This window comes from Euprymna scolopes, chromosome 9, assembly GCF_053919585.1.
Source record: "Euprymna scolopes isolate OS-2025 chromosome 9, ASM5391958v1, whole genome shotgun sequence".
NCBI classification, from domain to species: Eukaryota; Metazoa; Mollusca; class Cephalopoda; order Sepiida; family Sepiolidae; genus Euprymna; species Euprymna scolopes.
Window position 1 is genome coordinate 110,227,605 of NC_136490.1, and position 17,723 is coordinate 110,245,327.

At 31.3% G+C, this 17,723-nt stretch overlaps 1 long non-coding RNA gene across 1 annotated transcript in view; it reads right to left on the reverse strand.

Moving 5' to 3' along the window:
• Positions 1-9,996: 9,996 nt before the first annotated feature.
• Positions 9,997-17,723, reverse strand: part of LOC145285006 (uncharacterized) — a 133,999-nt gene continuing 126,272 nt past the window's right edge. Inside the window, exon 2 of the long non-coding RNA XR_013868928.1 lies at positions 9,997-10,089. This is a non-coding gene — a long non-coding RNA (uncharacterized LOC145285006). The remainder of the gene's footprint in view (positions 10,090-17,723) is intronic.

Sequence of the window (17,723 nt, forward strand, 5' to 3'; positions counted from 1 at the left end):
ATTTATTTATTTCCTCATGTAATTATTTTTTATTATATTATAAACAGTCTGACATCATTATCATATTAGTATAATTTATTTTGTTTATTTATTCATATGTTTTTAATACCAACGACGTAGACAATATTTTATTATTTTATTTTCATAGTACCGCTGTCTAAAATTGGGTGATTTATGGTGTAAATTAGGTAATTGCGCAAAACTTTTTCCTTATTTATTTATTTTTTGTTTTTATCTTGTTATACATATATTTTATTATTTATATTTTTCTTTATATTAAGGTATAAGGAAGCTAGCTGTGCTTAATTTTTTGTATATTTTGTGACTATAATATTATTACTTTTTTGTTTGTATTAAAATATATTTTGTTCCATCGTATTTGCTATATACTCACATTGGACTCCCTTTTTCTCTATCTGATCTTACTTCTATTTTCTCTCATTCACTCTTATATCTGCATTCCCCTGTGTTTCTCTTTTTATTTTTTTAGTTTTATTTATCTATTTTGTAATGTGATCTTAAATCTAATTCATAAATATAAATAAATGTCATATTATTTTTAATATTGATAATAATAATAACAATAATAATAATAACAAAAATAATAGCATCATTAATAATAAAATGATAAAAATAAGTGAAAAAGTAGTGTACAAAATAAAGCAAACGAGTGATGAAATGTTATCACAGGGCCATCCAAAAGAAGCTCCCGACAACGAATTTAATGTTCAAGATCTCTAAAAGGCTCGTTGATATATCGAATTATTATTTATCTAACAAACGATCGATAGGACAATAGGAAAAACAAACAATTCATTGAAATCCGTAGGTAGGATAATGCCCACATTTCCATATTAACTGAGCAGACTGAAGAATGGAAACTCAGAAAACTACTGAATTAGAAGCAATTAGTTGAAAATATCCAAGGGTTTATGTAGGTAGATAAAACAAAAAAAAATCCCTAAAAACGAACAGAATAAATAAAGACAAATATAGAGAGAAATAGTGGGTAGATTACTTACATATATCCTGAAAGTTAAATCACAGATGTAAACAATTTTATATATGCATGAGCATAACCTGGATGTATAAAATTAAAAACAGTAAGAAAACCTGATTCTGCAAAAAGGTCTACGAATCTTGGATAGCAATAATAATGGAGACCCAGGTAATAAAACGGAAAAGAAAAAAAAAGGATGAAAGAGAACATAAATTCGTTGAAGAGGGGTATCTCGCGCACCAGGAAACGCCTAATAAAAAATATGAAGTACTAAAACGAAAAATTGCAGAAAAAGATGGAAAAATAAGATTAACAAATACACATTGGAAGAGTAAAAACAAGACATCACCTTTAGAATCAATGATATACAATTCTATCAGATTATGAAGGCACGAATAATAAGAACGGAGCAACCGGACAAACAGAAACCGAAAATGTCTACAGGCAAACATGGGAACCCTTCAGGACCACAACACAACCACGAAATGTATTTCCAAAAGAGATGTACGGCAATTGATACCAAAGAAAGAAGTAAATTCATATATAAAAGATGCTGAAAAGACGACGGCACTAAGGAATTGCAGATAGAAAACATGTGTAGCCTACTCTGCAAGAAGAAAAGGTGCCGGAAATCAAACTGCGATACAAACTTTATTATACATAGACGATAATTTATTGCTAAAGGTGAAACGCAAGGAAAAGAGCATTGCCATGGCATGGATTAATTACAAGAAATCCTATTCCTGAATCTCTCAGGCATGGATAATTGAACGTCTAAAAATATGGAAGATATCTGACAAGAGAATTAATATTTTAAAAATGCAATGAAAACATAACACCATAATTGGCAATTGTAGAACTACGCCTGATTATATAAAACTACAGAGGAAACTTCCAGGGAGATTAGCTATCACCATTGCTCTTTGTCATGGCTATGATTCCACTCAACCACATACTTAGGAAATGTAATGCTGAATATGAATTTACAGATGAAGTAAAAAGAATAAAGCACTGCCCTGTAAATGTATAAAATGTAGCTGTTCGCAAAAACAAAAAAAAATGTCGCCAAGCGTATAAGGAAAACAATTTTTATTTTAAAATATTTAACAAGGATATTAAAATAGAATTTAGATTTTTTTTTTTAATTACTGTAAGATGAAAGAAGAAAAAACTAAAGGTGTAACTTGATATGTTACTGCCAAAACAAAAGAAGATTAAGGCAATTGGTGAAGGGGACACTTAATTATATTTAGGGACTCTGGAAACGGACACCATCACATCTAAAAATTGGGAAAGAGTATTTGGGAATAACAAGGAATATCTTAGAATAAAATCCTCATAGTGCAAAACTTATTAAAGAGATGAAAACATAGACAAAATTACATAAAAGGCAAAAAAGCTAAGAAACTGTATGTGAAAAAACACAAAGTAGAAAGAAGATTAATAAATGTGTAGAAAGCAAAAAAGAGACTTGGAAATGTGCACAACACAGAATTATTGATCATTTTGTTGGCAGAGAAGAAGAACAATACAGAAAATGATGACACCAGAAGCAATACAAGAAATGAAAGGAGAACGGAAGAAGAACTACATGCATAATTCATAAGAATTACAACAAACGAAAATAAGGAAAATTGTTGAACATTGTTGAAAAGGAGGATGAACAAAAAAATCTAACCTAAGAGTTGCAGAGAAGAAAGCGATTAAAACGAACCGCATCAAAGATAAAATGTAAAACACAAGAAAACGGTTAATTTACATTCTATGAGAGATTAAAGCATTATCCCCGTACAAAATAATTGTAGTAAGCTATTCGAAAATGGAAAATAAGCCCATACATGAGTGCATTTGAAAAACAGTGCACATATAAGTCTACTGACGACTGCAATTCGAACAGGCCTAAAAATGCTTAAAACACAAACTGAAGAGTAATCAAGAAATGAAAACCAAAATGTCCTTTTTAAATATGGAGATACAAACAAATAAAGTCATCCAAGCTAGAATACAAGACGTACTAATAATTAACAAGACATTAAAAATCTCTCAAATAGTAGATGGTTCCATCCCAGCAGCTACATTTTTAAGAATAAAAAGGCAGGAAAAGTATGCAAAGTAGAGCCTGCCAGAAAACTGAAGGGCATATAAATTCTAAAAAAACAATAACAAACAAACAATATTTGCAAAAGTATTAGAAAATATCTGAAAGAACTCAAACTATGAAAAAGGTAGTGATGCTGATAAAAGCTAAAGTCTTAAAGGAAACAAAAACATGATTGCGGAATGTAATATACATGAGTGACAAATGAAAGAAAAATGCAGTATAAGTAAAAGAAAAATCCAACAAAGAAAACTAAAACTGCACAGTTGTAAAACTTTAATGGTTGATAACCTTGCCTGTTGCGAAAAAACAGTGCCGGCATTGACGCCCAGTGCAGAAATAGTCGAATGACCAGTAATATATACAGACCAAATAAGGAAAACATAACCAGACCTCAATTTGATTGGTGAGAAGGAGACTGACATCGGAGGAGGTCTAATTCCCTTCAAATTCCAGTGAAATCCAATGCCCATTGCTAGAAAAAATCAATGGTAAACGGCTATTGTGATAACGCCGATTCATTTTCAAATGTTATCAGAAAAGGTAAATTATACTGGTGATAAAAGGATAATCGCTGTCACTGAGATTGCTTTTTGTTGGTGAACAGTAAATACAGATAATAATTAAGAGTCAAGGACATGGTAAAACCGAAAAAAGAGACGACATTTCAGATGTACACTCAAAAAGCGCCTAGATATTTGTGGCCTTTATGACGCTTACCGCCAGTCCGATCCTAATGAAGGTTAATTATTTCTACTAGCGGGAAAGCCATGGCAAGATGATGTTGCGATTACACTAGGCCACTGACAATGTTTATCGTAAGATGTTGAGCGTTCTGGAATTGTTTGAAGACTTACTGTCACCCAGCCTCTAGGGAACACCGCTAAATATGATTACTGTAAAATTTCCGATGATAATCTCTGTAATAATTCTTAGTGAGTACACAATAAAAACAAGCGTACGTTTTAACTGCAAACAAAGATAATATAAAAGAAGCAGATTTTATGATTAACATTTAAAATTTGATTGGGATCACTTTCATGACATGTAACTGTTAGGAGTTTTTCAGGTTTGGTGACAGGGATGTAGGCAGAAAGAAGGAATGGATTCGGACTGGGGGGGTCGTAAGTTCCAAGTATTTAATAAAACCGTAGAAACACCTCAAAACATGTGTGTGGAGAATTCTCATTTTTTTTTAAAGATTTGTATTAAAAAGATCTCACCATTAACAATTATGTAATCAATTAATTATTTTCTGATATTTGTAAAACCGTTAACTCACACAAAAACACAAGGTTGAACGTCTACAATATACACACCCTCCTTCAATTTTTTGGTTTCGATTTTTTTTTTTAATTTGCTTAATCGAATTACACCTCGCTTATATAAAATATTTTCCTTTTAATCTAAGGACAATTATTATTCAATGTATTTCATATTGTTTTCACTGATGGCATTGGTTGTTTTAATGTCTGTTAGCATTCAAGTTTTTGAGCGCGCGAAATTTCGTATTGTTTCATTGTGGCCACCTTTGTTCTTTTTGGGTTTTTTTTGCGCGCTGCGTTCAATTTTTGCGAGTTTTTAGATTAATTTTGTACACTCGTTATCCATATATAAACGTATATGTGTATATGTGTATACATACATATATGTGTATCTATGTACTAGCAATGCAAATCGTTACTCGGAATCGTAAAAGACAATGATTTTTTTTTGTAATACCTGTTATCATTAGGATTTTTTTTATCTTTATATATCACTTGCCATCTATAGAAATAGAATATTTTACCCACCCTAGGATGGGTATTATACAACATATGTATGGAATAATTGTAACATGTGACAGAAAATTTACGTATTTACAACATATGTATGGAATAATTGTAAATTGTGACAGAAAATTTACAGCACTTACGTGGAAAAAAATTATTCCCTAGGGCGGGTAATGTACAACACATATTTAAAATAATTTACATAATTTTCTGCTGTGGTAAATTTTCTGTATTACACATGTAAGAGTTTTTATTGTTACATTAGAGTGCTATAGTGAATAAGCACCGGAGTTTTTATATAAATGTCATGCTACACGATTATATTACATGATTTCCGATTTTGAGAACTTCTGTGTGTCACAGATAAGAATTTCTTAGTTTTTCATAGCAGTACTATACTGTACAAGTACCTTATTTTCTAGGAAACACCCTGTAAAAGAACCGCTTTTATAATTAAAAAATGAAACAACCCGATACATTTAAGTAATTTTCTCTTGTGCTAAATTTTCTTTGCGTCTGGAGTAATAATTTGTTTGATTTTCATCTGCGTGCTATAGGGAAGAGGCACTTTAATTCTCATTTAAAAGCCATACTACTCGAAAATATAACGCGATTTTCGATTTTAATAACATTATTCACGTCATAGGTAGGAATATTTGTTTTTTTTCATATGAGTACTATACTGCACACGTACCTTATTTCTTTTGCAGGATAATGTAAATACCTTTCTCTAATATATAGATGAAACTACTCGATGATTTCGCATACGTTTCTGTTGTGCGAACTGCCCCGTATGTCACAGATAAGAGGTTTTTCTAATATTAGAGTGCTATATTTTAAGAAAGCCTTGGTTCTTATATGACTGTCATACTACTCGAATATATTACATGGTTTTCGGTTTGGATTAGTTTTATATAGGTCACAGGTAAGATTCCCTTTGATTTTCATATGGGTACATTAATGAACACGTATATTATTTCTTGGATAGGATACTGCATAAATAGTTTTTTTTCCTGGGTACTGCACTGCACAAGTACCTTCTTCCTGATTAAAAGATGATAGAAATCTTTACGTTTATGTAATTTTCTGTTGGGCTAAATTTTCTGTACATCAGGGGTAAGAATTTGTTTTTTTTTTCTAGGTGCTATAGTGAAAAAGTCCCTTGTTTCTCATATGTGAGTCATACTACCCGAATATTAAACGTAGTTTTCGGTTTCATCATTTCTATGTAGGGCACAGGTCAGATATTTTTTTTGTTTTTATATGACTACAATATTGCACTAGTGCCTTATTAATTTGATAGAATTTCTCATACACGTAAATACATTAAAAAGTAAGTGATCATTGTATGTGATTTTTTTTAATATAACATCTATACAAATACATGAAATTTATAATCATCGGTTTATTAGTTTAGATTGAATCCAAAAAATATAATCATATACGAATAGTAATCATTCATAAATATCGGTTAATTAGTTTACGAGTAAATTCAATACATAGAAATATATAAACATATACCCATATTTCAAATGTTTAATGATCGGTTAAATAGATTAGTAATGCATACAATACCTGCAAATATATAAACACATACACATAATTAAAATTCATAATGGTCGCTTAATTGATTTAGGAGTGAATCCAATAGAAAATGCCATTACCTATATCTATTTCCGTGATTTGTAGGAAGGTAACAAAGCAGCCGATATATCATATATTTTGAATATGCCATTTTCGTACAAAAATATTCTGTATTTTTTAAAATAAAATGTTATTGTGTATTTATTATATTTAAAAGTCAAGAATATCGGAATGTAAAAAAAAGTGATGGCGCTCAAAACCAAAAAGCTTGTGCCAGTAATTGGTCAACCTATTCACTGCACCAAAGTAGCAAACGATAGTCGTCGTGAAATATTTAAATAAATACATCTCTTTTTACACGATGAAAAAGTCGTAGAACGACACGATTGTGTTAAGCTCGTCATTTATTTCAAGTTTCAACCCATGTTTAAACCCCTTAACAATTATTTAACTGAGTAAATCCATCTAATGAGCCGTCAAGCAACGAGGAGGAGCAGATATAATTTAAAAAACTGAGCCAGACACCCACGTACACACAGACATTTATATATTAGATGAATAAAAAATTGATTACTTTTGTAGCGCACTCAAAAAGTCAATGCTTTATTTTATTTATTTATTTTCCTTTTTTACTGGTTATTTATAATAAGAATAAAAAAGATTTTCTCCTCATTACCTTGTAATTTCATTACGTTGTCCCGCACCCCTTTTCTGCGTGCTGCACTGCTGCATTAACAAATATGGCCGTAAGAAAAGTATGTTTGCAATATCGTGAGAACTTATTGCCTGCCTCAATTTAAAAAGTTATATTCGTTTTCAACACATCCGAAAACCCTAAAAAGCAATTTTAAATTAAATACCTTCCCTCGCTGAAAATTTTAATGTGTCATCTTTGGGTATCTGCACTCTCCTCAATCGGCAGATTTGAAAAAAATCTAGGGGTGCACGTATCCCGACGAATGCTAGCGGTCAAAATATTGGTGCTTATTTTACGTTAAATTTATATAGAAAAGTTATTCCCCACCCTAAAATGTTAAATTTCATGTTTATTCAAAATTTCTTTCCAAATTTATTCTTTTATATTATCTATAGATGCCGTTTACACGTGTAAAGCAAAGAGAGTAGATCTTCATTGTTTTCAGGGGTTAAACGACGCTAGATCCCGTCGGAAATGTCAACCCCTTTATCACTACCGAAAGACGACAACATTATGTCGAAAGATGACCGGAAAATTCTTCTCAAGTTTACTAGCAACGGACTACCGTTAGTTCTTGGTTAAAATTATAAATTGTTTTTAAACTTTGTGGGCACTTTTTACTATTACCTCTTGACGAAAAAATGTTGCGTTTTTTTTTTGTTTTTTTTTTCAATACAGTAGTGTATCATCTAAGTGTGGGTTTTGTTTTATTTCAGACTTTTAAAAATGGTTTTAATATCTTAATTCGGGCTAAATATGTAACAGATTATAGTAATTATTCATACTGTAATTATTATTAGGTGTAACCCTAGTAATGTCAACGCGATGGTTCTGGGTTCAATCCTCGGCTTGTTGAGGTGCTAGTCTAGGTGCACTGATGAGTTGTGATACAACAAAACAGGACTGTATTTCGATGACTACAAATATTTTAGGGTCCCCTCTTTGAGTAGAGCACTGCCGTAAGTAATCTCACCCGCTACTTAATTGGCTGAAAAATGCGACGCTCGCACTTTGTTTATAAACAAAACGGTTAAAGCACTGTAAAAGTGGTGGACGGATGTTTGTTTAAGTAGACATTTGGCGAGATTATTTGCAAGCGCCGCTCCCATGGGTCGATCGGTAGAAGTGCTGACTGTCAAAGCGATAGTTCTGGGTTCAATCCTCGGCTTGGGAGAGGTGCTATTCTAGCAACATTGCGGCGTAAATGTTTCATTCCCTAAAGCCATTTAGTTTAATTGGCGTGTATATATGTTCATGCTGCTACAACAAGGTTTTATTTACGTATTGATCATTATTTAAGGTAATAGGAATGTATGCATACAAAATACACACACATAGAGAGAGAGAGAGAGAGTGTGTGTGTGTGTTTAAGGATATGTGTCTTCTAACCAAATGACCTTAAGAACACAATGATTCACAGAACATGTATATGGCACGGTGTGTTGTTGTTATGTCTGGACCAGCATTTTGTTTTTAGCAATTGGTGAATATGTAAACTACAATACATTTATTATCATGTTTACGCATTAAGCAGTTAACAGGAGTTAAATTAGAAAATATGCAGTGCGACACCAAATTCGATAACGCAACGAAATTTAGTGCGTCATTGAATTATTGTCAATTTATGTAAACAAAATATTTCATTTAATTTTTGTAAATTTACCTTATTGTTTTTAATTGTAGATTTTCATTAAAATATGATTATATATATATATATATATACATATATATATATATATATATTTATGCATATATATATCAATTAAATATATAGTTATATATAGATATACACGCATATATATTCATATATATATATATAGAATAAATAACAACAAAACTATATCAAAAATTCACGATGTTGACCATCTTCTAATTTATTATTTTAGTTTAATCGACCTTTACAATTCTTGACAGTATATGTTTCATATTGCAAAATAAATCACGTAATTATTGTATTAATCAATGTATCTATTATGCCCGTAACTCTTCAGCAGACATAGCAACAATTAAACTGTCAAAAGGAAATACAATGAGATTTAACATGATTAACATCCAAAAATTTGAAGATAAGCTGCATAATTTTAATATGTTTCCATTACGCCATTGTGAATCTATCAAACGTAAGTAATAAATGATAAGATTGTCAACATCATGAATTTTGGAATATAGTTTTTTGTTTGTGATTTATTCTCTTTATTGCTCTGTAGTTATATTGAACTTCTTAAATAAGGATTGTAGTATATTATAAGAAGGTATATTTCTATAGAAATGTATATATCTATATATATTTATAAATATATATATGTAAATATATATATATATATATGTATATATATATATATATATATATATATATATTATGGATAAAAAGTGAATCTTATTTTGGAGAAACCAGTAATACCAATTGTATGATACATGCACAACATCTGCATTAATTCAAGTAGATATTTATCTATACTAGCATCGCTTTTTTCTGCATTATTTGAAACCAGCAACAATGAGAATTTTACGCTGACCAGTAACTGTCTAGTTATCTTAAATGAAGACTAGTTGTTTGATATTATATTTTCTGGAACAAATTTTTAAAATGTTGTCGTAATATTATATCATAAAATTAATAGAATATGCAATTTCATAACTTTCCTAAAATTATTGTTTTAACCAAGCATTTTCAGATATCTAAGAATTATCGAGACTAAGCCCAGATTCCGGTATATATAGCAGAATATAACGAACTAATATTCATATATTAAAGTTTTGTTCAAAAGAATAAAAACAATTGCAGGCATATGTTTAATTATTTATAAAAAAGCAATATTTGAAAAAAATATAACAAAAGATGCTATAGTTTTAAGAATATTTTTATTCAAAAACTTCATTGGTAATTGTGTTCGCTTCCATACCGGTAATTTTAAATACCAGCATTAGACGGTTTATTCTGAAAAATAAAAAAAAAGATATACTGAATAGTTTCCATTTTAATAGACGTAAACAATTCCGGCAAATTAAAGCATAATATGAACATTTGTACACACAAAGATCTCAACGAACACACACACATGCACACAAACATACACCCCCATTATATATATATATATATATATATATATATATATCTCGAGAGAGAGAGAGAGATTAAATCATGATAATAGAAACAACAAATCACTAACACTATTTTTAAATTGGAAAACTGTAGCTCAATATTTGGCAATAATACATACCACTAAAATATATTTACAAAATAGCAATCAGTAAACAATATGTGTATACATAGATTTGTAGTGATCCAATATTTATTTAGAAAATAAAGAAGGTTATATATATATATCTATATATATATATATATATATATATATATATATATATGTGTGTGTGTATGTGTGTGCGTGTGTGTGTATAGTGTGTGAACTTTTATATTTTGATATATCCATGTACTAACAAGTAATACGAGTCGCTCACCGAATATATATGTATATATATATATATATATATATATATATATATATATATATATATATATATATATATGTATATATATATAGAGAGAGAGAGGTAGAGAGAGAGGGTGGCAGATGGATAAATAGATAGTTATATGGATATATATGTAGGTTACAGAAAAGTTGGTTATTTATTAGAATGCAAATATTATAAAAATATACAAAGTTTACAAACTATATGTTTATTCCGAATAATGTGCAATATTATTTGTTTCCAACGTACGTTTATAAAATAAGCATTTAAAAATATAAGATCAATGCAAATATGTGTCTAAAACCGGCGATGTGTAAATATATGTTTTGTTTATATATAATGTACTATATCTTAGTAGTTTAGATATGTGAAACATATGTATTAATGATATTAATAATAATTTTCGTGATAATGAATAGTTTTAAAATAACAATATCAATAATAAAAATGACAATATAAATAATAAAAAATAACAACAATATTGATAATAAATAATAAAAAATAACAACAATATTAATAATAAAAAAACGAAAATATTAATAAAATAATTATAATAGAATTAATAGTTATTATAATCCTTTTATTCATAATTAGTTGGACCCTAAGAAATTCCACGAAATGAGAAATATATTAAATTGACAAAAATGTTCATATAATGCTGATATTTTTCTGGATATCGACAAAAAAGCTATTTTTTTCTATAACGGGAATAACACAAAATACTTAGCACATATTTGTTTATGATTATTTCTATTTTCTTAATCGCCATATATATTTTATAAATTACTTTATATATATATATATACATATATATATACATATATATATATATATATATATATATATATATATATATATATATATCCATGAACCGTGTTACATATTTTTATATGTACTTATTTCTATTTAGAATGTAATATACAGATTTTCCAAAAAGTGACTGAAACATTAAAAATTCATTTTACTATAAATGATTAGTTTTTCATTATATCAGATATTGACAGAGAATATTTTGGAAATTAATTATGAATAAGTAATGCATTGGATAACACGCTCAAGTTGAGATTTTTTTTTTTCCAAAATAAGGGTCCATTGTTTTGACTTGAGGAGGTTATGGAGTACATTTTAATGTAATAGATAGCCAAACTCACAACGCAATTCCAAACATTATGCGCCAATTTGAAAACCACTTTTAATGCATCTAAAACCAAGCCCCTAACTTTACATCATCAACGCTCTGTTCCTCATCTAGCATCAATTGAAATGTATAGCTCTCGTCTTGGGAGGATTCATGTTTTGACAAGCTCCTGGGTTTTGACCTTTACTCCTGATCTGAATTGGAACACGTATATAAAGTCTGTTGCCCGGGCCGCTGGGAAAATGGTAGGATACTTCTACCGCTCCAGAAGATATCTCACTACTGATGCAATTCTCTATCTCTATAAAAGCCAAGTAGTCCAAAGATGGAGTACTGCTGCCACATCTGGGCTGCATCTTTAGAAAAAAGCCTATCGTGCCTTGACAAAGTACAAAATAGACTTCCTGCCTTAGTGGGGGATGCTCTCTTCTCTTCCCTGCAATCCCTCTCTCCCACAGAAGAGGCGTTGCGAGCCTGTCTTTGTTTTATCGTTATTATCCTGGCAAGTGCTCGTCCGAGCTCTAATCTCTGGTCCCCCTCGTCAATCCTTCATGATAAACACCCGTCTAGCTAAAACCACTGTCAGTAATTTCCCCCACTCTTTATCTGTGCCTAAATCAAAACGTGCATTCCATGGACATAGCTTTTTTTTCTGAGAAGTGCACGCCTGTGAAATTCTCTTCCGTTTGCTTGTTTCCAACCCGATTGCAGCTTGGACATCTTCAAGTCCAACATAAACAAATTCCTAATTAATCGCCCCCTTAAGTAAGACGCTTTAGCAAATCTCCAATTCTAACTATTACTACGATATTATCCCATTGATTATTGTACACAAAATAACCCTTATCCCCGAGTATCCTTGATAAGTGGTGGTCCCATGTAAAAAAAAAAGACAAAAAACAAAAGGATTTGTACTGCTTCGATCTGGTAAAACTTGAACCGTTATCACAAATTAGTGTAAGGACGTAGTACGAGAGAGCGTTGAGCAGCATCATGAAACATCGATTCGACGACGTTCTACAGAACTTGGGATATGTCAAAGCTCACTACACAATATTCTGCACAGTTATAAACTCTTTTCTTGTAAAGTGCAACATGTTCAACACTTGAAACCTGAAGATTTTAAACAAGTGTCCAATATGCAGCTCAAATGCAAGAACTTGTCCAAAATGACCCAAATGTTCTGCAAGACTTGATTATGTCAGATGAAGCCTATTTACATCATGCGTAGGTTCCTTAACAAAGAAGATTGCAGATTGTGAAGCTCTAACACCCAGGAGCAACCCACCAAAACCAGATGCATCCCATAACATTCTTTGTATTTTGTTCAGTAACGGAGGAGAAGATTATTGGACCTTAGTTATTTGAAGATCCAGAAGAAAATGTTGTCATTGTAACGAGAGAGAGAGAGAGAGAGAGAGAGACAGTGAAAGAGAGAGATACAGAGAGACACACACACACAGATGCCGGATTATGATTACAGATTCCTGCGCCCACACATTTAAAATAGTTTAGAATTATATGTTGAGGCACACCATGGAGCTTCTCACACAATGCTTTGGCGACAATATTATCTCTAGCCATGACAATGCCAAATAGTAAACCCGTTCCCCAGACTTTACTAGTCTCGTTAATTTCTTGCGCAGATATCTTAAAGTAAGAGTGTATGCTAATAAACCCCAAACACTAGAAGAATTGAAGAAAATATCAGGTACGAATTTAGGGAGTTTAATCGCAATCCAGAGATTCTACAATAGGGGATGAGAATGTTTTGGAAAAAACACAAATAAGCAAAGTTGAAAATGGACAACATTTAAAATAAATTATGTTTCATAAATACAAATTGTTAAACTTTGCATTTTTAAAAATGTCCCCATGTATTGGGCACATTGTGTTAAAACTACAGAAAGATGTTATCAAAAAATAAGGAATCTATTTAAGTTCAAAACCCTTCAATGACTGTTTGAACAGACGTTTTTCTATATAGTTCAATACAAATAATATAAACCATATTCTAAGCAAGAATTTTAAATTTACTCATTCAGTCCAGAACTGTTTGACAGATAATGTACTTCTTTTGTCTTGCTCTGTTTCTTTCGCATATTCGTTTTTTATAAGAACATGTCCAATGGCTTTTTTTTGTTGTTGAAAAACCGCTGCACGTCGAAATTACTACAACTGCCCTTTTTAAACGATTCTCATAATGATGATATATTGGTATAATGATACCGGAAACTAAGCTAAATCAAAGGGAAGTAACCCACTAGTTGTTGTCGAGGGTTACCCCTTTTTTCTATTTTGAAGCCAGATTCCTCGAATTTGTCAATTTTTGTTTTATTATATTCGTTTTTGAAAACAGTATTTGCTATTTTTAAGCGTAATGTCCTGACTAAATGAGGCAGATGTAATATCCAAAGTAAAACGCATAGACTTTCGTCTCCGGAAATGACATAGATTGCTACCGCAAAATCTTTTTATGAAGTGTCAAAAAATATCATTGAGGACATGCATTATCATACTCGAACCGGAAAAACGATGAAAGGTTTGGAATCATGAAAATCCTTAGTTTCAATCAAATTGAGAGAGTAAGCCAACGAAGTTAAGGAGAGAAAAATCAATGGTAAAACACACTGTTATCAAATGAAACGAAAAATATTGGGGAAGGAGTTTGTGGTCACTAAAATTTCAGGAAGTAAACACTTTCATTATCTTAAAATGTATTAGCAAAAATTGTGTGTGGCAATTGTTAGCGAGGAAATAATAATAAACTAGTAAATACTGCCAAATACCTAAATAACAATAACCGAAAATAATTAACATAAATTAGTGAACACATAAAAAAAAACGTATCTTGAAGGAAAAATGTCACAAATCACGACAAACTAAAGCAGGTGGAAATTAATTATTTTACATTTAAATATGTTTAAGAAAGCATCATAACCTGGGCCAGACTTGGTTTTACATACATCAGAAAAAAGCACATCATCGTGCATCATTATTTGTAAGTCCCGTGGAGACTGCTTGGTAATTGCCTGATCAGATGGAACGGCCATTGCAAAACGGCAATATCGAATATTGTATATCCGTGTAAATAATGATAATATAATTACAAAGTGGTCATGCCAAAGTGGTCATGCCAACTTGAAAGGAAAGCTTTGTAAATTTTATGCGATTAATCAATAGCAGCAGGTGGTTTGTGAAGAGAAATTCAGTTGAAAGAATAATTAAATGTAGAATGCGTAATAGACTATTTACATACCAAATGAACAGACTAGCCGCCATCATTGTAACACCACTGAGAATAACGGCCGCATTGACTAGAATCACGACAATGATAATAATAATAATAATAATAATAATAATAATAATAATAATAATAATAAAAATAATAATAATAATAATAATAATAATATTCCGAAAAAAATTCAAAAAAGAATGTCAGAATTTGGAATCAGAGGAATAACTCCAAAAGTACAACGACTAACGATCATTTGAACGAATGAAATATTAAGGAAAACTTTTGAATGCGGATAATAATACAAGAAGACAATATAAGGAATAAGCGTTACAGGGAATGAAGAACACCGAAGCTGCATATCTACAAGTTCTACACTCCCATCATGCATCGCTCTCATTGTTTCATCACCGTTCCCCCCAAAAAAAAAGTGATACCAAAGAGCTGAGAAGGGTCAAGAAGGACTGAAAAACCGAGGAGAGAGCGATAGCCAGACCTCGGGTGGAAACGTAAAGAGAACTGGGACCTTGGGGAGGCTGAGTGCCACTACAAATTCCAGTATGAACCAATGGCCACTCTCAGCGAGAAATCAATGGTAAGTGGATGTTGCGATGATGAAAATTCATTTGCAAATGCTATCGAAGGAGGTGGAGAGAGCTGGACGTCTGGGGATACTTGTTGTCACTCAGCTTCCAGAGAACACCACAGGTGTCCAATCAGATCGTTTGTTGACTTGTGTGAAAGCTCCATGTGAGCCAATAATAATAAATCACTCTACTGGATGTGTGCGTTTATTAGTGAAGTTTATTGCAACACAAATTCCAGTGAAGACCAATAGTCGCTACAATTGAGGAATCCATGATGCACAGCAACATTTATTTGCAAATTTTATCGAAAGAAGTGGTGAATATTGGAAATATGCGGTTACTTTCTGTCACTTAGACTCCAGTATCACAAAATGTTTTTTTTTTCTCCAAAAGAATTCTTGGATTAAACAATGTGCGACAACTTCAAGATGATGATGATGATGATGATGATGATGATGATGATGATGATGATAACAACAACAACAACAACAACAACAACAACAATAATAATAATAATAATAATAATAATAATAATAATAATAATATATCAACACCTCTAACTCTGTGGCAGTCAGGCTGAATCCTATTGTAATTGAAAAGCTTGGGAGCATGAGAAAAAGCCACTACAAATGGCTTAATCAGATTTGTGAACACTTTATGAAACCAAAGATATAAAAATTTCAAGAAAGCGCTAAATGTCGAGTCTTTTGGTAAGCATATTAAACGGTAATCATAAAATACACAAATGAAGGTATTACACTATTAAAATAAAATTAAAAAGACACATGTAATTACAAGAGAAAATCATCAAATTGGTACTATTCAATCGTCTTCACTTTGAGTATACAGGGAAATGGTAATGACTTAAACAATAATTAGTATAATAAGTATCACACTGACTTAATAATTAGTATAATAAGTATCACACTTACTTATCTAAGGAAGTAAAACCGATTTAATAATTATCACGAAAACAACATACGCAACTTGTTAATTCATATATTTGACAATCCAAGCAGTTTCAGGCCGAAGATAAAGCTGGCAAATACTAAATATACCAAAAACTTTTCTTATAACTATAAGGATTATACAATATGTAGAAAATCTGATAGCAATAATATTTAAGTAGTGGGTTGGTTTTGTGACCCATTTGAACCAACTTACCATCCCAACATTTTCGGGATCAAATCGAGTGATCAAACTGCCAGGAAAAATCATATACTTCACTAACCAACATATGCTATTATCAATATTCTCTTGAAGTCTTCTCGTCATGCTCGGACATGGCCGGAGATTTGCAAACCAAATGCTCAATGGCCTCTTGATTGAAAAAATAAGGAAAAAGTAGCCCTAACACGACGCTGTGGATCTTATTAAAATCGAAATGAAGGTACAGTCTGACTACCTCGTGCATCGCAAGACGTCTCAGTTTAAATCTAAGTACAACACAAAAATCTCTTTGAAAATCCTGTAGAAAACAAATTAAACGCAAGGGCAGATTAAGATTATGTATTGAATAGCAATGATAGAAACCATCGAAATAGGATATGGATAAAAGTTAGAGAACCCTGGACATATGGAACAACTTGATTTTACGCAGGGTCCCAGGACACTAGCATTTATTCTAATCATGCAGAAGTGCCTAGTATGAGATTATAAATTATTAATTGCACACGTGGTAATTCCACCGTTTCTACCATTCTGTATTCCAGTTTCAGCATGTATCTGGCTAAAACGATCTATTTTGGAGCCTCTTCATTGGGCTTTTGGCACAGATCTATTTCTTTGAATGGCGGGCGCTATCAACTATCACACGTTATTTGATTCGAACTGAAAGGTGTCCTGCATAAGCTAGTTTTAGAATATTTCTGTTAAGGGTTGTGCCTTCAACACATTTACCCTTTATTAATATCTGATGTGCACTAGGATTCCAAGATATTATTGTATCATCTTTGTACAGAACATACATAAAAAGCTGATTCTTGCTGATGCTCAATATTATATTTCAGTTTACATTTTAAGTTTCAGGGAAGAACACTTTAAACAATACTTATTTCCATGATATCTTGAAGATTCGGCGATCATATCTTTTTAAGTAATAGGAGACGGGTGTTAATAAAATATTCACGAATAGAACATTA